A 22,074-nucleotide genomic window follows, 5' to 3' on the forward strand; every position below is an offset into this window, starting at 1 on the left:
GTGATAGAAGAGAAAAATAGTAATTTTTTCCTAAAACTATATTTTCAAGCATCAAATATATCTCTAATTTCTCTAGTACAGTGTGCTACATTATCTTTTGGTGCTTTGAAAATCAAAAACACTATTTCCTTGTCATGATATGACACTTTGAATAACCCATTTTCTTTCAAATATGTAACATTCTATTTCCCACCTGGGAATGACTGCTTGTCATCTTTAAAGTAACCAGTCAAAGGTTGTTTACACTGGTAAATCCAGTTTCTTTAAACTCAACTGTTTCTCATTTTGTATAGTGGAAAGGGACTGATTTCAGTGATTTCACTGAAACAAGATAGACGTGTTATAATACACAATAATAGATTTCTGAAAGGGAGAGGAGAATGAGCCAATGTAAAACAATTAAGATGTATTACATAGATGTACCAACTATCCATGATGAGAATAATTATTATATTCTCAAAAGTGTACTAATAAAAGTAAAAATTTAAAAATAGATTTCTAAACTTTATATGATAAAGAAATTTTCTTTTGGAACTGCAAACAGTGCTAATTAGTTCTTCAAGCTAAATGTTTTACCAATTTCTTAGACTTTGAAGTCACTGAAATTCAGGCTTACAGGTATCCTTCAGGATATGCACTTAGGATGTCAGTTTTCCTGTAAGGGTTACAAATATTTTTACTACAAATGCATGAAAATTGGGCATATAACTGTAACATCAATCATCTCCACTAAATACTCAGTGAGAGCCTTCTACATGTAAAATACCACAGATGGTAGAGCTGCAAAGAAATTTCAGGATCTGTACCTTCAGAAAAATGACTTCATATGTACAGTACTCATCTCTTGGATGGAGAATTTGTCCTCCCATGCCTATTTCTCAGAATAATAATAAAAATAATGCTATTCCCCATTTTTTAAAATGTGACTAACCCAATATTAGTGTACATGATTTTGAAGGTTCTTTGTTTTTATCAAAGTACTTTTCTCTAAGCTATTTAATATGATAATCACTATATAAATGGTGCCACTGTTCAGTTGAAATTAGGTTAGTCCAATTGAGATGTGTGGTCAGGATGGAATCTACACTAATTTCAGAGATGAAGCAGACAGATCTACAAAAAAAAACCATAAATAATATCTTTATTACATTTTTAAGTGAAAATATTTTAAATATATTAAGCTAAAGGATATTAAAATTAATTTTACCTGGTTTATTTGGAGGGTTGGGGTTTTTTTGGTGGCATTGGGGGTTGAATTCATGACCTTATGCTTACCAGACAGGTGCTGACACCACTGAGCTAAATCCCCAGCCCTTTTTTTTTTATTTTTAAATATGACTACTGTTTTTATGCTAAAATTATTCATGTGGCTATTGACCAGCAGTAGACTAGTTTCTCACAAGATACAAAATGACACGCAATTATAGGTATAAGTTATAGAATTTAAGGGTATGATATGCTGGAATGATAAAGGACAAAATCAGAAATAATATCAAAGTCTTTCACTAAATGAACTATCAATACTACCAAGAAATCTGGGAAGGTAACAATGGATCTAATTATAATAGCAGCAAAAAGTCCACCCTGCTAGTTCAGGAAGTCTGGTCACTTTGAGAATCCCTAGCATCTATAATACCTGAATCCCTACAGGTTTATATGTGTAAAGAATCACCGTCATGGTAGCCACTTACTGAACAAACTATTCCTTTTGTTGTTGGGTCAAAATTATATGATTAGTAAAGGCACTAGTTACAGAATAACAAACTTATAGACATATTATAGCAAGTTAAAATCAAATAGTAACCTTTATCTATGTTCTTGGTGCTTATCATATAGCTAGCATGCTAACTTCTGTCAGCCCTGTCTGGGTCCAGCTACTTTTCTCCTGATAATGTACTGGGCCAATTTGACTATTCCCACTTATGTTTTCCTTAATTTAGAAAATACATTGCTTCTAACTGGCCTCAAGAACTTTGGTTAGGGTGAAGTAACACAGACAAAGATATTTTTAACTCTGCTTGCTCTGTTTGAACCCCCTACTCTTGTCTCCAGGATGTTCCTATGTCATTGTAAACAACTCCTTTTAAGCTGTGTATTTAAAGTTAGTTTACTTGACAATATATGACTAAATTCAATCCATATAACCAATCATGTAATGCCTTGTACTTCCTGCTTGTAAACTATACTTAAACTGAACCCAAAACAACCTCAGTCTTGATGATTTGGAACTGAGATTCCCATCATCCTGCTGGCATTACAATGAATAAACAGTTGCCTTCTAAATTCCTCACTGCAGAGTCTTCCATTTGATTTCCTATTTGTTTTTCTATAACTGTGTGGTATTCTTAATAATCTTTTGAGGTACATTAGTCAAATTTGGCTAAGTGCTGAACAGCATTTCCCCCAAGTTTCAGTGGCCCAATGAAATAAGTTTTACTTCTTTACCTTTATGCAGTCACAAGAACTGATGACAGGTTTTGATTCAGGTTTCTTTTGTCCATAGCTCTTATTTCTTAGAGATACCTGGAGTCTTTTCCCATCAGCTAGCAGGCAGAGAAGAGAGACAAAATGAGATATGGAAGATTGCCTGAACTGGTGAATCTAAGCCATTCCAAGATTCTGAAATTCTTTCTGAATTATCAAAGAGAGCTTTTCTGATAGTCTTATTATTAAGAGTTCTACATATGATAAAATAACCCATTTAAATTTTATATTGCAAATAGAGTATTTGTGTTAAATCAGTCACATTGTTAAAATATTTACCCTCATTTCATTCCCTGGTATTTCTGAACAAAAACTAATTGCACTTGGTAGAAGTACAATACATGGAGTCACTAATATAAAACTGCAGCATGTTCTTTATAGAAAAATGACTAGTGATCTGAGTGTGACATGTAGACAAAATTTCTAGGTGTGAGAATCACTAAGTGAGTCTGGCTATGAAATAGAAATCAAGGCCTACCCAAAGATTAAGTGAAAAGGCTGCAACAATGTATAAGATTTACAAATCTTAAATTTGACTTGATATCATGATCACTTTAAGCTTTAAATTTTTGGTGTCATTGGTCAAATTTATTTTAGTGGTCATTGAATGACACAACTAATTCCAGGGGGAAAGTCTAGAAACAAAGGAATAAAAAAATTTTGAAGCACCATAACTATGATGGTGACAAAGAGCAAATCCAAAGATGCCAGACATTCCCCATACTTTTTATTAATTTTATATTAATTATATCTCAGGAGTACTTTACTACCACCATGCCTTATTAGTCAGTAATCCTGATTCTACTGAGTTTATGAACATTTTTCTAAAAGAATACTTTTTCTTTTTATTTCTATTGTCATTCTCCAAATATTATTATCTAATCTTAATCCTCCTTGGGACAATCCTGAACTGGTCTCACAATATATGATACTTTTGGTCTGGGTGCAGTGGAACAGCTAGACGAATCTGGGGTTCCTGTATCCCCGTGTGTCTGGAGGACTGTAGAGTTCTAAGCAAGCAGGCGAGCACCACTGGTTCCAGAGGCCTGGCGTCCTGGGGTAAGTGCCCCGCACACTTTCCCCCAAGCCCAGCTTGTTTGGGACCCTCGAGCCTTCTGGGTGCAGTGGAACAGCTAGGCAGGTCTGAGGCACCTACATCTGCCTTCCCATTCCGGCTGTGCTTGGAGAACCGTGGAGTTCTAAGCAAGCAGGCAGGTGCCTACTTTCCGTGGAGCCCAGCTTGTTTGAGACTGTGGAGTTCTAAGCAAGCACAGGAGCACCAATAGTTCCAGAGGCCAGGCGGCCTGGGGGAACTGGGAATCCCAGGAGCTGTGGGCATAGAAGTGGATTTCCTACAGACCCTGAGGAAGCTTTCGAATACCACTTGAAACACAGAAATATAGGAAAATGACAAAAGGAAAGACTAAAATGCAATCTCAAACATCCAGCCCATACCAAGAAACCTTAGGAGTGATGTATATAGAAGAAAATATATGCCATACACCTCAAATATCGGACATAATAGCAACTGAAATAAACAAGCAACTCCCGGAAGCTTATAGGAATTCAAACTAGAAATTATCCCCAGGTAAAAGAAGAAATGATAAAAGAAATGAAAGAGATGCTAAACATATCTAAAGAAAACACAGTTTAAAAAATTGGAGGAACTAAACAAAAAGATAGAATCTCTAGATGAGCAACATAAAGAAACAGAATACATAAAGCAGATGCACAGAGATATACTGGAAATCAAAAATTCCACAGAAAGCTGTAAAAACCGCCTCAATGAAAGTGAAGAGAGAATTTCAGACCTTGAAGACAGGATTGCAGCTAGTGAACAGGAAAGCAAAAATCTTTTAAAAATAACAAAGAATCAGGTGATAAAAATTCAACAACTGTAAGATGATGCAAAGAAAAACAACATAAGATTGATAGGGATTAGTGAAAAAGAAGGGGATGACATAAAGGAGGTCAAGAGGATATTTAGAGAAGTAATAGCTGAAAATTTCCCAAGCATGAGATCGGAAACCAACATCAGGTTCAGTGAAGCATATAGAACTCCAAATAGTCATAACCAAAATAAAACTACACCCAGACATATAATAATCACCATTCCAGAAATCCAACACAAGAATAGATTATTAAAAGCTGTCAGAGAGAAAAGACAGATCACTTATAAAAGAAAACCTATCAGAATCACAGCAGACTTCTCAGCACAAACAATAAAGTCAAGAAGAGCATGGAGTGAAGTATTCCAGATCCTAAAGGAAAATAATTTCCAACCTAGGCTGATGTACCCTGCAAAACTATCATTCAAAATTGATGGTAAAATAAGATACTTCCATGACAAAGAACAGCTGAAGAACTTCATGATCACCAAGCCAACCCTACAAAAAATATTGAAACACAGTGTAGATACACAAAGGAAAAAAACACTAAGCAAAGCAGATAATTAAACAGAACAGAAAGATAAAAATGCAACAGCAGAAAGATAACATGTCAACAATAAATCAACATATAACAGTTATAACCATTAATGTAAATGGCCTCAATGCACCAATTAAAAGAAACAGACTGACAGAATGGATCAAGAAACAAAATCCAACCATATGCTGTTTACAGGAAACCCATCCTACCCAGAAGGATACTCACAGACTGACAATCAAAGGATGGAAAACAATACTTCATGCAACAGGAATCTAAAAAAAAAGCAGGAGTAGCCATTCTGTTTGCAGACAATGTGAACTTTAAACCAATAATGATCAGAAGAGACAAAAAAGGTCACTGTATACTCGTTAGGGGAAAAGTCCAAGAGGAAGAGATAATTATCTTAAATATATATGCACTAAATTCCAGAGCACCCAGATATATAAAACAAGTATTCACAGAAATGAAAAATCAAATTATCAGTAACACAATTGTAACAAGAGACCTTAACACACCATTGACACCAAGGGACAGATCAACCAGACAGAAAATCAGCAAAGAAATAACAGAACTGAATCACACCTGTGAACAAATGGACTTGATAGACGTATACAGAGTGTTCATCCAACAACATCAGAATACACATTCTTCTCAGCAATACATGGGTCATTTCTCTAAAATAGACCATATATTAGCTCACAGAATATATTTAAATAAATGCAAAAGAGTTGAATGTATCCCCTGCATGTTATCGGATCATAGCGCTTTGAAATTAGAAATTAATGATAAAAGATACTGCAAAAATCCCACAAACATATGCAAACTGAATAACACACTCTTGAGTATTATCAGTGGGTCACAGGGGAAATTAAAGAAGAAATTAAACAATACCTACAAGAAAATGAAAATACAGATACAACTTACCGGAATCTGTGGGGTACAATGAAAGCTGTCCTCAGAGGAAAATTTATTGCACTGAGTTCCCACATCAGGAAAACATATATGATTCTTTCTAAGCTTGATATAATCAATACAATTTCTACAGGTTTGAAAAACTTCCTCATGGTCATGAAGCTAGAGTTAAACCTTTCCGTCTAGTAGGTTCCCTCTCACTGGATATATGGCTTTTCACATCATTAGCTATCAGGCTTTGTTATACATCAGATAAGAATTTTCTTCCATCAGAACTTGCCTATTATCTCATTCTGAGACAATCCTCAAAGTCAAGGTTGTCTCAGTTCCACTGTGCTGCTGGGCTATGTCAAGCCATTCAGTGCTTACTAATGCTATACTATTACGTGTCAAGCACTGTCCTTCGTACCTTTGAAAGTCTGCACAACCACTCCACAAATCCAGTCATCTCATCTGTCACCTGGAGTTTCGTCCTTCTTTGAGATGGGCTTCTCTGAGAAATTCTATTGCTTTTATTCTTGTGAACTTTGTTGTCAATTGTGGCTCTTCTGCTAAACTCTTGATCTCATATATCTCACGTCTTGCAGCCTCTGCTTAACTTGTGTACAAAAGCATCTTTCCTTAGCGTCTCCTCAACAACACAGATTGTGCAATATAGTAGGTTATTGCACTGCCAAAATACCTGTCACTAAATATTATAACTTATATGTTTGTGGTATTTAAAATCCTTGGTTCTCTTGCCACTAGGCTATTTTCCTTTTTTGACTGGATCCAGTTTCCTATCTAGGTGGCCTGGTTTTATCTCTCCCTCATCCTGCCTTGTCTGATTTCCTGGCACTTGACTATCTCATGTGTATTATTGCAATGTACTGCTTAGTTCTTTAATTGCCTTGCAGTTGCCTTCTGGGCCTCACTCTCAAAGTTTCACTTGCTGAACTAAGAGTAACTTACAGAGGCATTTCCCTAAAGGAGGACACCCTTTAAGTAAAACTGTAGTACACTCATTTACAATATTTCATATTCCTTTAAAATATTTAGCAGAGAGATTCTTAATTTAAAAAATAAGACAACTGAGCCTCAATGGAGACACATTTCATAGTTCACATGCCTTAAAAATTCAGATCATTTTACTCTGCATAGCTTTGTCTTTTAAAGCACAATGCTGAAATTCTGAATATTTTAAATTAATAAATCTTATTTTAAGCAATTTTAAGTTTACAGCAAAACTGAAAAACTACTTTTGCAAGTACCTCCTGTAACTTCCCTACACAAGTAACCTTTGCCACTATTCATATCCTGCACTACAAGGCACATTTTAAAAACTTGGTGGATTTATATTGATACATTATCATTACCAAAAATCTACATATAGTGTTAGGGTTCATGTTTGGTACTCTACCAAGAAAGTCAGTGCTGGATCACATGCTAATAACTTTAGTTTCATGAGCAACTCCCAAACCGTCTTCAAATATAACTGTGCCATTTTGTGTTGTCAGCGGCAAACAAGCGTTCTTAATGTTCCTTGTCCTCACTGGTATTTGTCATTATCAGTGTTTTGAACTGTGGTCAATTTAGTTCCATCTCGTTGTTTCTATTTGCAATTCTTTAACAACATAAGATGTTAAACATCTTTTCAAATGCTTAGTTGTAATGTATATGTTATCCTTTACAAAGTCTGTTTGGACAATCCAGTTTTTTTAAACACAAACTTTTATAACATCCATGTTTTTGTATTGTCTTTGATTCCACCTTTAAAATTTAAATGAGACTATTCTATTTTACAAAGAAGGAAACTGATTCTATAGAGATGAAAACCAAACCCATGAGAGTAGCTAGAAATTTAGAAGCAGCAAACTTTAGTCCATGAGACATAGAAAGATGTGACTGTGGAAAGAAAGAAGTATCCAAGAGGAGAATATTTTAGGAGTCAAGGGAGGCCAGAGGTGAAGCAGATTTTTTTGGTTGTTCATTTGTTTTGAGAAAAAGCTTGATAACAACAATATGACTGTTATATAGCAAAATAATCATTGATCATTGGGCAGCAGCATGACAGACCAGAGACAGCATGACAAGCAATAGCCTGCCAGTACCACTAACCTGCGGTTCATCACTGAAACAACTCTCAGTTTTACTTTGTTCATCTGAAAAATGAAACTATGCTTCTTTGAAGTTCCCAACTTTGTGTTTTCTGCCTATGGTACATTATCTTTTACTTTATCAATGCTTTTATGTCATCTTTTATTATCTTGATGATTTTGTTAATTTATTTAGCATCTAACTTTTTTTTTTGCCTTGTTAGATCTTTAATGATTGACTATCTAACCAAGCTTTCATCAAACACATGCGAGCTTAGTTATATTTATAATAAAATTTTTAAAATAATCTAATATTTGCATGGAAACAAATTATATAAATGGTACTCTCTGCTACACTAGTTTCAAGAGTGGTATAGCATAAACTTGACCATTTATTTTGTATAGGTTACCTCTTTGTGTATTTTATGTATCTAAAATACTCTATTTAGCCTTGAAACTACTAGATTTTTAATTTAAGTTTTGGAGGTTGAAATAGCCATATGCAAATCTATCTCTAATCCACTGCCTTTAAAGAGAATTAATATCAAAAAGCAGTCTTTACCAAATGAGAGTTTCACAGCTTAAATTTGCAAACTGTCAACAGTTCTTACTTTCTTGGATAAAAAGACTGTAAACCAGTTAAACTGTAATTACAACTAATGATTGTTACTGTAGTGCCTTCATTTATAAAATACTCTGCTCCAATTAACAGGGCATTCAGTGTTTTGCATAAGCAATTAAAATGTAGCTAAGCACATCGAAAACAAAAAATAATGAGCCAAATAATATAAAAGAAATACAGGGATATGTATGAATTGAGGAGAAAATGAGCAAAGTAAGAAAATATTTAAATCCAAAGCTTATCTAAAAAATGGAAATGTTTAGGAGGCCAGTCAAACATACACACAAAATCAAGGAGTATTGAATCCAGCTGCAAAATATAGGGCTATATAAGTAGTCCTACCAAATATAGTAGGTACCAGACACATTTATTTTCCCTCAGAAAACAGAGTTATATTTGAGAGAACTTTTTCTGGATGAACTTTTTAACTTCACTTTTTTGTGAAGATATAAACATTAAATTCAGACTCTATGTATGGACATAGGAAACAAGTAAATAAACTTAAATAGCAGAAATCCCATGGTCTACACAGCCCACCCTATGTTCATGATGCTGTTTTACCTGTAGCATTTAAGGTTCTGGAGGATAAATATCTGCAGCCCAGAAGAAAGCAAGATCAAAACCTGGAAATAATGACAAAGGCAAGAACAAGAGCTATTTAGGGTGTCAAGAGAATTTGTGGGATAAGATTCAATGTTACTTCATTTATGGAAAATCTAGATCAAACTACTTTAAAAGAAAAAGCTCATTATAGACCATAGAATATAATACCAAATATCTCTTTCTCCTTTTTCCAGTCACTCACTCATCTCTTAACCCTTTATTTTCCAGTTCCCAGTGAAAAAATTTTCTTTGAAAAGTCACTAATGATCTTATCATCATGTTCACCAGGTCCATCCTCATTTTTTTATATCACTGTAATTTCACATTACAGATCAACATTTTCTGGAAATTTTACAAACTGTGTTTCTACAACATTGTGCTACTTTACTCTTCCTCTGACCTTTGGGAAACTTCTTTTCTGCTTCTTTTTAGTTTTTATTTACTAATATATTTTTCATAGTTAAGTACAAAGTATTATGACAAAGTTTAAGGTGACTCAGAACCTCTGGTATCTTTCTGAACAATTTAAGGATTTTCAAATGGTTTAACCAAATTCAATGAACATCATCCTCTTTTATTATAATTGTCTAAACTTAAATTTTACTTTTTATTTAATCACAAATACAAATGAGAAGTCATTTTTAGGGGCTGGGGATTTAGCTCAGCGGCATAAGCGCCTGCCTTGCAAGCAGGTAGTCATGAGTTTGATCCCCGGTACCGATAAAAAAAAAAAGACAAAAAGAAGTTATTTTTAGTAATTAATTCAACTAAATTGAATTTCTGAGTGAATTTTTGTCAATATCTAATAATACCATTGTTTATTCTATATCATGACTTCCTCTGGGGGTTACTAATACAAGAGAGGCATATACTGTAGTTATAATTTAGTGAAAATGTGTTGATGGGACACTCTCTTCACTCTTTATGTATCTTAAAACATATTTGGTTTGTCCTAATTCTTGAGGAATAACATAACTCATATACCCTTCTAGACTTTTTTTTTATCCCTCTCAGCATTTTGAATATTTAATTCCACTCCTTTCTGACATTTGGTTGGCTTGTTGTTTTCCGTTTTTTTTTTTTTTTTTTGAGATATTCAGAAATTCCATTCATAAGTTGGGTCCAATAAGACAATCCCAAATCACAGTCAAAATGCTCAGCAGAAATCTGCCCAAAGATAAAACAGTACATCTGGAATACTAAGGATGAGCAGAACTATAAGCATAAGCAAGCTATATGAGCAAGTATTCACACTTCCATGTCACCCACCACCCTAACAAATTTGTACCAAAATGCCTCTCTCAGCTCACAGCAATTGTTTTATTAGGGGTTGCCGTACAACCAACTGAGGGTTTGTTTTGTTTGGTTTTGTTTTGTTTCGTTTCATTTCATTTTTGAGAGTGTCAGTGAGTTTAGGTTGATCTTGAACTCATTATGTAGCCCAGGCTGACCTTGAGCTCATGGCAATCCTACTTCAGCCTCATGACAATCCTCCTTTAGGGATAGGTTATGGACAAGTTGGTTCAACACACAGATGCCAGTCAAAAGTGGAATGTAGCTGCATGATGACATTACTCAGCATGTCCCTGAAGAACAGTAGAGAGGAAAATATTCCCAAAGAACAATGTCTTGAGCTGTGCACAAGAGAGCTACTTCGTGTAGAGCACTACTACATTTCTTTAGGCCAAAAGATATGCAAGTCATAATGAAAAACCAAATATGTTTTTCATTACCCTTCTCCATTATCTGTTCTTATCTGTCAAACCTCTTGGTTTTAAGGTAACATAAAACTTAGTAAAGCTTCTTGTTCATGAAAGAGAGCATTTATGAAAAGCATACAGAAATATTTTTAAATCTCCAGGATAAGAATGAACCAGACCTAAGGAAAATTCTAAAAATAGAAATTAGAAATTCATCTGGATCCTTTCTCCACCTCATCTGTTCCTCTCTGAATGTTTGCATGTTTCTCTTTCTCCCCATCTTTCCTTTTTCCTCTCTTCCCCTTTTTATCTGTTTCCTATCTATGAAAGGAACTTGAATTTTTGAAACAGTGTAAATATAGAGAATTAATTTTTGAAATTTAGTATAAATATAGATTCTTATGTCAAAATATGCAGTGGTCCTGCTCCAATCAGGTACCTATTCTTGGTCCAATTATTACAGGCAACTGAGTTAGATAGAAATATTATAGGCAGTCAGACAGGGGTTGGTCCTCAAAGGAGCCAGTGCAGAAAGCCAGATACCTTGCAACTGTGAGAGAGACAGACACATCCACTGTGGGCCAGATCTCAAGACAAAAGGTAAAGCAAATGCACCCACATACTTCCTAAGGATAAGCATTAGGAATTTATATGATAAATAGGTCTTATCACCCTGAGGAAGCCCGGAGTCACCATCCCACCGCCCTACAGGAAGAGTCACTGCTCTTTATACATCCCCTCTTGCTACTTGACTCATTTCTCTGTTTGTTCCTGATTTAATCAATTTTACCTGAACAATTAATCTCATTGGTTGGCCATAGTTCTGTCCCACCTCATGCCCACTTTGTCAGTTCTCATGTTTCCCCTACCTTATACCTGCCTCATTTTGTGGTTTTGCTCTACAAAAGTCCCTAGAAAAGACAGAGTCTTTGGCAACCCACTCAGAATCTCCACCTGTCTCTTCCTAGGGCATATTTTCCACATCCTGAGATGTAGAACTACTAACACACTTGGTTATGCTTCTAAAACCTCTCAAGTTGACACAATGTATCAACCATTACAATCCACCCCTTGTCAACCAGACATGTTTCTTTAAACTGGTCTCCAGATAGAAAGACATGCTTCTTCTTATCATTTCATAAGTTGAACTTTGTAACACATGTTTAACAATCATTAAGAACAGATACTAACTCTATCAACATTATATTACATTAGAACTATAACATTCTGCCCCTGACCTCCCAAAGACTCATGCATATGTCTTTATATTAAAAAGTATTTAGGGCTGGGGATTTAGCTCAGTGGTATAAACACCTGGCTTGGCAAGCACAAGGTCATGAGTTCAATCCCTGGTACCCTCCAAAAAAATGTATTTAGCCTATCTCTAAGAGTTGCCAAAGTCCTAACAGTTTCAGTCCTGCTGAAAACTCCAAGACTGAAGTCTTCTCTGAGATGAAAGGCAAACTCTTAGCTGTGAGCCCCAATACAAATGAAAAGTTAAACACTTCTAACATTCAATTATACAAGAAAAACATTTTCATTCCAAAAGTTACAAGCAGGGGGAATACAAAGAATTGAGACCAAAGCAAGTCCAAAATCCAGCAGGGAAAACATTATGTCCTGTGGTTCCATATGCAGCATCTGAGGTAATCCGTAATGAGTAGTCAGCTCCAAAAGGCTTGGGTGACTCTACCCCTTTGGTACTTCCAGTGGTAGCAGCTCCCACGGCCCCTCACATAGATCCACTTTACTCCCTCCTTTTGTTAGATGAACCATGTTCTTGGATCCTCCAAAGTTCTGGGGACTACACTTTGCTTTTAGCTTTATACTCACAGCTTCACACATTGCCCTCCCAGCTACACACTACTTGGCCTCCCAGGTCTTCTGAAATCAGGACAGAAGCTTTCTTATCCCCACAACTCTTGCATTCTACATGTGCCTGAAATCAGCACCACATGGATACTGCTGCCAAGGTCTGCTGCCAACTGGAACAGTAGTGAGGCTTTTCTCTCGCTTGATAGAAGTTGAGTGCCTGGATTGCTGAGCACTAAGAATCCAATTCTGAAGAACAAATTCTCTATGCTGCTACCATTCTGGAATCTGGTGCTCTTCAGCTTTCTTCTTAAACCAGTCTTTCCTTTTGTTGTTTTAGAGCTGGAAAGAGTGGAAACTTGCTACTTCGTATGATGCCTTCAGGCCATCTTTTATATTCTCCTCCTCCTTCTCAGCAATCAAGATCACAGTTTCATCTTTGTAGTCCACAGTTGTACTAGAGTCTCTTTTCTGGCTAAACTCACAACATTTCAAATCATCTTGTTTGCACTTTGCTCTTTGCTCTTGATTCCAAACATAGATCTGACTGAAACATCTAAAAGAATCCATGCCACCACCTCAACATTTGACTACCTTGAAATTTCTTCTGCCAGATTTATTAGTCCACCACCCTTAGTCTCAGTCTCAGGCAAAGTCTCTAAACAGGAACAAAATGCAGACAAACTTTTTGCCAAGGCATAACACACATCATCTGGACTCCAACAACCATTGTAGTCCTTCCTCTCAGCAGAAACCTCCAAAGCCTAATCTTTACTGGCAGAATTTCTATCAACCTTCTAATCTTCTGAGTTCTACACAGTATCTCCAGTACAGAATGACCTAAAGCACTTCATCACTATGCTTTCAAACAACATCTACGAACTTTTCCAAACTCTTCCCACAAGCCATTCTTCAACCTCATTGTCAGGTGTAGTCCAACAACAACCCCACTCTCTGGTACCAAATTCTGTGTTGGTTACTTTTCTCTAGTTGCTGAGACAAAATACTCAATGCCCAAATTTAAGGAAAGAAATATTTATTTGACTCGCAGTTTGTGTAGGTTTTGTTGTTGGCATGAAAATCTCTTTAGTTAATTTCTGTTTTCCAGTGATGTGATTGAGCTTCGCTTTTGTTTTCAAAAGATATTGTCTACCACTTTGACATATTCAATTTAATTGAGTTGGACCAGTCACTGCCTTAGGAGGACAGAATTTATACTGGCAATAATAGCTAAATCAATAGATTCAAGCATATGTTGATCATAAACATTAAAACATAGTTTGATAATATAGCTCATTTATCAAGGAACCCTTACACATACTATAGGATCCTTTCTTAATAGCACTCAATAAAATGCAATACCTATGAATCAATCTAACAAAGGAAGTAAAAGATCTATACTGAAAACTGAACCACTCTGAAAAAGGAGTTTGAAGGGGATATCAGAAAATGAAAGACAGAACATGGATGGGCCACAGGGAGGACAACCAGATGCCAGCCCCTTCTTGTTAGTCAGTGCCATTCACAGGCACAGGGAGGAGAATAAGAAGCCAGCCACTTCCTGTGAGTCAGCCATGGGGAGCACAACCAGATGACAGTAGGCTGAGAGACAAGAAGAGCCATTTCCCCCCACCAATACACCATGAACAACCAGCTGATCTGGAGAAACAAAGGCTGATATAATAACTATTGAGGTTAAATACAACTTAATGGTTGTAGTGTTTAGTGTTTCATTGATTTGCAGGCCTAAAGTTGGAAATCTGATCATCTGTTTAAAGGATAACAATACACAGTATAGCATCTACTTGGGAGCACTTTCTGAAAGTGGTAACCATTATTAATTCCCTATTATCTTGTTTTAAAAGTCTTGTATCATCTTCATTGTTTTGTTTAGTTTGCACTTATTTTGTTTTGTCTTGTCTGATTTTTAACATATCTGATGACATGGGCAACAATTTCAAACATAGCAAGATATATGATGATAGTTATTTTGGATGTATTATTATCTTCTTTTCAAATCCTCATTGTGTTGTTTTTATTGGTTCTATTCTGTTCTGTTTAGTTTCATCTTTTAAATTTTATTTTAAGTGGGGTAAAATTAAACAGAGCAAAGCAGAGCAGAAGAAAACAATGTAACAGACACAGATTTCAAAGCAAGACAACAGGAGACCTTTACTGTCTATCGCATTGTTTCTTGTTTTCTTCTAAATAGTTGTCCATATCTTCACACACAATGAATTCATACAAAACAAAATAGTATTAAGCTGATCAGAACAAGATGATGAAAATATTTTAGGTTGTCAAAAACCAGACAATAGGGAAGTCAACATTGGCTGCCATAATGTCTCTCATTCCCTTCAAAATAGCTGTCCATACCTTCATTTATGTTGAAATTAAACAATACAAAACAGACTAAAATCACTCTGAACAAAGAATAATAGTATTGCTGGACTTCTCAGCATGACAATGTGGAATCAGCACTGGCTACTTTAGTGTCTCTTTTTTGTTCAAAGTAGCTGTTCATTTCATCATGCATTATATCATGAATTCTCATAAACAGTTTAGGAGAAGTTCGACACATGTATGAATCTCTACATGTATACTTATTCTTTCTGTATTACAGGGAAAGACAAAACAAAATGAATTCCTAGAAAAACACACAAAAAAATCACAAATAAATAACAATAGCAAAGAGCCCCAAACACTGACAAGGTAGGCCTTCAAAACAAGGTAGTATGAGCAAAATTAGGGTTATTATTTTACATAATGATGTTCAAGAGTTCCTCAGATCACCATACACTAATATGCACAATTGTTCTAATCTATGAATGTTAACTATTTTGTTCCAAGAACTTACAGAATTTGCAGCATAATCGTCTTAGCTATACTAAGTGTGTTTATATAATTTTAGATATTTTTCTTTACCCTTCCTTTTTCCTTTTCCTCATTTGCTCTGAGATATTATTTATTCCCCTTTTAGCAGATTCTTATCCTTTCACATTATTTATTAAGTTTTTTGTATTTTATGTATTCTTACCATTTCTTACACTAGGGAGACTATATGATACTTCACATGTGAGTTTGATTTATTTCACTTCTGAGTATGGTCTAGAGTTGCATCATTTACTTATAACCATCTCATGTGATCATTCCTCATAGCTGAGTAGTACTCCATTGTATAAAAATATCACATCTTTTTTATCCATTCCTCAGTTGATAGGCATTTAGGTTGTTTCCAAGATCTGGCTATTACAAATTGTGCTGCTATAAACATGGGTACACATACATCACTGTGGTATGATGTTTTCAGTTCTTCTGGGACTATGCCTAGAAGTGGGATAGCTGGGTCAAATGGGGCTTCCAATTCCAGATTGACCTCCACAGTGGTTGTACCAGTCTACACTCGCACCAACAGTGCAGGAGAGTTCCTTTTTCCTCCCAGCCTCTCTAGCATTTGTTGTTGGTAGTTTTCTTTATCCTTGCCATTGTTTCTGGAGTAAGATAAAATCTCCGTGTGGTTTTAATTTGCATTTCTCTAATGACCAATGATGCCGAAGTTTCTCATGTATCTATTTGCCATTTGTATTTCTTCATCTGGGAACTGTGTGTTCATCTTAGATGCCCATTTTTGGATTGGGTCTTTGAATTTTGGGAATCAGATTTTTTTAATTGTTTATATGTTCAGGACAGAAGTCCTTTGTCTGAAGGACTGTTAACTAAGACTTTTTCCCAATTTGTGTGTTTTCTTTTCACTATGCTGGAGATTTCTTTTGACATGCAAGAACTCTTTAATAGGAGGCTATGCCAGTTGTTGGTTCTGTGAAGTATTTTGAGTGCAGTTTGATTCTTGTTCATGAATTCTCTACCTATCTCTATGTCTTCAAGATTTCTACCTACTTGGTCTTCCAACAGATTTAGGTTAATGTTTTAATATTTAAATCTTTTATCCATTTAGACTTTAGTTTAATACATGGTGATAGACATGGGTCTAGTCTTAGTTTTTGGCATATGGAGAGCCAATTTTTCCAGCACCATTTATTGAAGAGACTATCTTTCTTCCAGTGGACATGTTTGGCCCCTTTATCAAAGATAAGGTGGCTGAGTGTGTTTGTAGTTGAAATTGTATCTTCTAATCTATTCCACTGATCTTCAGGTCTGTTTTTATTCCAGTACCTGCTGATTTTATTACAATACCTTTGTAATATAACTTCAAGTCAGGGATCATGATGCCTTCTGCCTTGCTTTTGTTGCTTAGAATTGCCTTTGCTATTCTAGGTGTCTTCTGGCTCCAGATGAATTTTAGGAGTGATTTCTCTGGATCTGTGAGGTATGCTAGTGGCATTTTGACTGGGATTGCATTAAATCTATATAAGAATTTTGGGAGAATGGCCATTTTCACAATGTTTGTTCTTCCTATCCATGAACAGGGATTTTTTCCATTTTCCAATGTCCTCTTCAATTCCTTTTTCAGGATATTATAATTTTCCCTGAATAGATCTTTTGCTTCTTTTGTTAGATTAATTCCTAAGTATTTCATTTTGTTGGATGCTATTGTGAAGGGTCTTCTCTTATTTCTCTCTCAGTGATTTTGTTGTTAGTATAGGAATACTATTGATTTTTGAGGGTTGACTTTGTATCCAGATACATTTCTGAATTTAGTTAATATACTTAGGAGTCTTTCAATGAAGTTTTGATGGTGTCCTATGTAGAGTGTCATGTCATCTGCAAATAATGATAATTTAACTTCCTCTTTTTCTATCCTTACTCCTTTTATTTCTCTCTCTTGTCTAATTTCTCTGGCTTGTATTTCCAGCACTTTATTGAATAGGAGTGGTGATAATGGACATCTTTGTCTTGTGCCTGATTTTAGGGTAAAAGCTTTCAGGTTTTGGTCATTTAATATGATTTCAGCTGTTGGTTTGTCATAGATGGACTTTCTCATATTGAGGTAAAGACCATCTATTCCAATTATCTGCAAGGTTCTTACCATGAATGAGTGTTTGACCTTATCAAAAGCTTTTTCTGTATCTATAGAAATGATCATGTGGTTCTTACTTTTGGCTCTACTGATATGGTGGATTACATTTATTGAGTTGTGTATGTTGAACCATCCCTGCATTCCTGGGATGAATTCCACTTAGTAATGGTGTATAATCTTCTTGATGATTTGTTGCATTCTATTTGCTAAAATTTTATGGAGAATTTTTGCATCTATGTTCATTAGGGATATTCCTCTGTAGTTCTCTTTTTGGTTGGTTCTTTCTCAGGCTTTTGTATTACAGTAATATTTGCTTCCAGGAATGAGTTTAGGAGTACTACTCAACCATAAAGAAGGATAAATTTGAGACAATTGTAGAAAAATGGATGCAACTTGGAATCATATTCATAAATGAAATAAATCATCACACGGTCTCCCTGGTGTGAGAAACTGGAAAAGTGAATATAGTCTAAAATGTACAATAGATATTTTGAGATGAGAAAAATTGTTCAAAGGGAAAAGGAAACTAGTATTGGAGATAGGGAAAAGGACTATTAGTGTTTCAATTCATTGAAAGGGAAGGTTTTTACTATTATTTATTGGAGAAATATATTTTAATATTCATATCTTGTACTCTGAATGTTTTTGTACTTTAAAAACAACAATATGCAATGTATTAACTATTATTCTTCTATTGTTTGGTTATGAAATTTGGTTTCACTTTTTTCCATCCAATGAAATTTTTAAAAATCCTATCACTGATTATTACTGTATGCATCTAGATGTTCCCTCTGAAAGCCTCATGTGGTCACAGATCTTTTTTTGGAGGTGGCCAGATCTGGATTGTATGATTCTAGGATCAAGTGTGCATGACTATACTAGTCTCCACTGCACCTTCAGCTTCACCCTTACATCTTCACAAATTGCCCTCTCAGGGGCACACTGCATGGCCAGCTGGGCCCTTTGCAATCGAGGTGGAAGCCTTCTTACCCTCAGAATTTGTGCATTTTCCCTTGCACCTAAAATCAGCACGTTGTGGATGCTGCCAAGGTTTGCTGCTAGCTGAAGCGGTAGCCAGGCTTTTCTCTCTCTTGGCTGTAGGGGTCAGTTGCCTGGATTGCAGGGCTCTGTTTACCTGATTGTGAGACAAAGCTTCTCTGTGTTGCCGCCATTCTGGAACCTCACTTGGCCTCTGTCGCCATTCTGGAGCATGGTACTCTGTAGTTTTTTCCTCTGAGCAAAATTTTTCATCTTTGTTGTGAGGCTGCACAGGGTGGGGACCTGCTTCCTGGGATGCCCTGGGGCCATCTATCTTATCTCTCTGTTTCTCCTCAGGAATCAAAATCTCAACTCTGTCTTTACAATTCACACCCTTCCTGGAATCTTCCTTCGGGCCAAACTCACAGGACTGTACATTATCCTGCTGGGCTCTTTGCTCCTGATTTGAAACATAAAGCTGGCTGAAAGGCCCCAACAATAGCCATGCCACAGCCTCAATGTTAAATTGCTTTTTAATTTCTTTTTCAAGATTAATCAGTCCATTGCCTTTTGTCTCAGTCTCAGGCAAAGTCTCTGGGCAGGAGCAAAATGCAGACAAACTTTCTGCCAAGCCATAACACACATCATGTGGAGTCCAACAACCAGTGCAGTCCTTCTTCCCAGCAGAAACCTCCCAAGCTTGGTCTTTACCATGAGGCTTTCTATCAGCCTTCTGGTCTCCATAGCTATGACCAGAATCTCTTCTACAGAACAGCCTAAGCTGCTCCAACTCTATGCATCCAGGGGACCTGTCCAAACCTTTCCAAACTCCGCCCACAAGCCACTTCCAAAGCCTCTAGAAAAACATGGTCAGGTATAGTCACAGCAAACAACCCCACTCTCAGTACCAAATTTCTGTCTTAGTTACTTTTTACTCGTCGCTGAGACAAAATACCTGAAGCCCAAAGTTGGGAAAGGAAAGGTTTATTTCTTACAATTTTTGGAGGTTTCAGTCCACACTCAGTTGGCTCCAAGACAGGCGGGCATGGCTGGACCACTGTTCATGGCGGCTGCAAACAGCAAGCTCAAACCAGCAAAGAGAAAGATATACCTTCTTCCTGCCATTACATCACATCCTGGCTCCACCCCTATGTGGGTGGAGCACTGACACCATCAATCCAAGCACTACACAATGAACCATCACAAATGAACAATGCAAACTCATAAGGCCTGGGGGACACATACTTAAACCATGACAATGCCCATTCTCCTGAAAAATATCAAACAAAAGTCAAGCATGGTTGCCTGTTATCAACACCAATAGATTCATCAGCCTGGGTTATGTAGCACAGTGACTCATTAACCCCCTCTAACAATTGTGCCACCATATCCTCTATTTCATCAAATCATCTAGTTATGGTACTGGGTAAAAGAGGAATCATCTGTTAAACTGCAGCCTCTCCTAAATGCACACAACAAATATCTTTAGCCGCAGGCAGGATCAACTTTTCACGAATAGTAAAGAGCTTCTTGGTTCCAAGATACAGTTGCCACCAAAAAACATGATCTCAGGGCACACACAGTTGATGATGGTGGCCTTCAATATTTCCTTCTGTTCTTCATGTTAGTTTTTTTAAATTTCACAGCCTTGTCTTTTAATGCCATGCACTTGGTCCCCATGTAGCAGTTTTAAAGGTTTCATGGCTTTGTTGGGTGCCTGATCCACACATATTTCATAATGAAGGCTTAGAGAATGTAAATCACCTGTTGCCATGAACCTATATTTTAAGTAAGACTTATGGTATTTCCTTTTAAATGTTAGCAGTCTTAGGGAGTCACTTCCTATCTCATTGCTCCCAGTGACATTTTCTCTATACTCATTCTGGCTACCGTTAGCTAGTGGGCTTACCAAAACTGTGACTGAGATAAGTATAAGTACATGGGTTAGAAAAGTAACTCAGACAGAAGTGATAAGTAGAATAACGAGTCGGTTACATACAGATTTAAACAGGTGTCATATTCTGACCTAAAGCCATTTTCCACTGATTTGCAATTTTTTATCCCAATTCTAGATACTACGAACTGAAATTCTCTAAGAAACTGCATATCTGTTAAAAATCCTCAGACTGAATAGACCCTGGATGGCTAGAATATGATGATAATTGAGAGAGACAATACTGTACTCTGAGAGCCAAAATTATTTTGGACCATCTTAGGCCCTTAAATAGCTAATTAGTTTTTTTGGCAACGGAACAACCATTCTAAGGGCTTTAAAACTTCTCAAAATATATCCATAAGCCTAGCAAATCTCTAGTGTTTACCAGTGCTAAAGTCAAGAATGCCATGAGATAACATTTAAACCTATAAAAGAGATTTCCACACTTCTGCAGCCCGTCTACCAAATGCTCCCAATTTCTTTTGTTCTGTGACTGTAAAAGTTCATGTAACTGCTTTTCATGGTGAAAGGTATCATTCAGGAAAGCCTAAATCCACGTTCCTAAGCCTTGGTCATTAACACCTGGCACATAAAAGTTATTTTTGTATGCCCTTTAAAGCACTGTTATTATTTTACATCAAAATACATCTAAAACTTCTGTTACTCTTTGCTTATAAAATTCACTAGCACACACTTGTAAACCAGCACTCTAGGAAGCTGAAGCAGGAGGATCACAGCCTAGGCAATTTAGTGAGAAACCCTCTCAAAATTAAAAAAAAAAAAAATTAAAAAGGGATTGGGTTTATAGCTCAGTGGGAAGGTCACAGATTAAATCCCCAGTACAGAAAAATAAAAAAGAGAAAAAAATACCTAATTCATTCAGGAACTCATTTTGGATACATTCTCCCACAATTATGATTGCAGAAAAAAAATAACAGTTTCAGAAACATTTTTAAATTGCTTTTTAAAATGAAAGAAAATTTTAAAATTACTTTCTAAATTAAAATACTATATACTTTTGCCTAACAATAAACATCAAATAAATATCCAGTATAAAAATTATGCTCACTTGGCAGTAATCTGCCTGAAAACGGAGTAGAGAGGAGGCACTGTCAATTATTTAATTATCAGACCAATAAAAAGGAAAACAATTGAGAAATTATAAAAACTATTAGTTGGCTTTTTCCAGTTCCTTTCAGGACAATGGTTCTTACATATTTTTTTTTAATGTTATTCAAGACTCTCCCCCCCTCCCCCATTACCACCAATTCTCTGATAAAATTCCAGTAGTCAGGAAAGCAGAGCCTAGAAAAAAGCTATTTTCATAAACATCATTGCCTAGTGGTAAAAAGAGGTCCACCCCCAGGTGGGCCGCGGATAAGAAGCTGAGGGATGTGTGGCAGAGGCTCTATCAAGAAAAGAATAGACAGTAAACAAGAACCAAGCTGTCTTAGGGACACTCTCCACGTTGAACTTGTTTTGCTTCTGCTGGGGTCTCTTCTGCCCAGATTCAAGACCACAGCCATCCCAAGGGTTCTGCAAAAAAA

At 36.2% G+C, this 22,074-nt stretch overlaps 1 long non-coding RNA gene across 2 annotated transcripts in view; it reads right to left on the minus strand.

Annotated features, from left to right (window-relative positions):
* The window catches only part of LOC134470761 (uncharacterized), a 32,145-nt gene that overhangs the window by 9,235 nt on the left and 836 nt on the right, over positions 1 to 22,074 (minus strand). Inside the window, exons 2-4 of one of the 2 annotated variants that reach the window (XR_010039921.1) lie at positions 10,575 to 22,063; positions 9,082 to 9,143; positions 2,446 to 2,543 (exon numbers count right to left, since the gene is read on the minus strand). This is a non-coding gene — a long non-coding RNA (uncharacterized LOC134470761). Of the gene's footprint in view, positions 1 to 2,445; positions 2,544 to 9,081; positions 22,064 to 22,074 lie in introns of both variants that reach the window. The other variant, XR_010039920.1, reaches the window with a different exon arrangement.

The sequence above is a fragment of the Cavia porcellus genome, unplaced genomic scaffold, assembly GCF_034190915.1.
Source record: "Cavia porcellus strain 051 isolate PalLab524CR breed Dunkin Hartley unplaced genomic scaffold, mCavPor4.1 scaffold_16, whole genome shotgun sequence".
Classification (NCBI taxonomy): domain Eukaryota; kingdom Metazoa; phylum Chordata; class Mammalia; order Rodentia; family Caviidae; genus Cavia; species Cavia porcellus.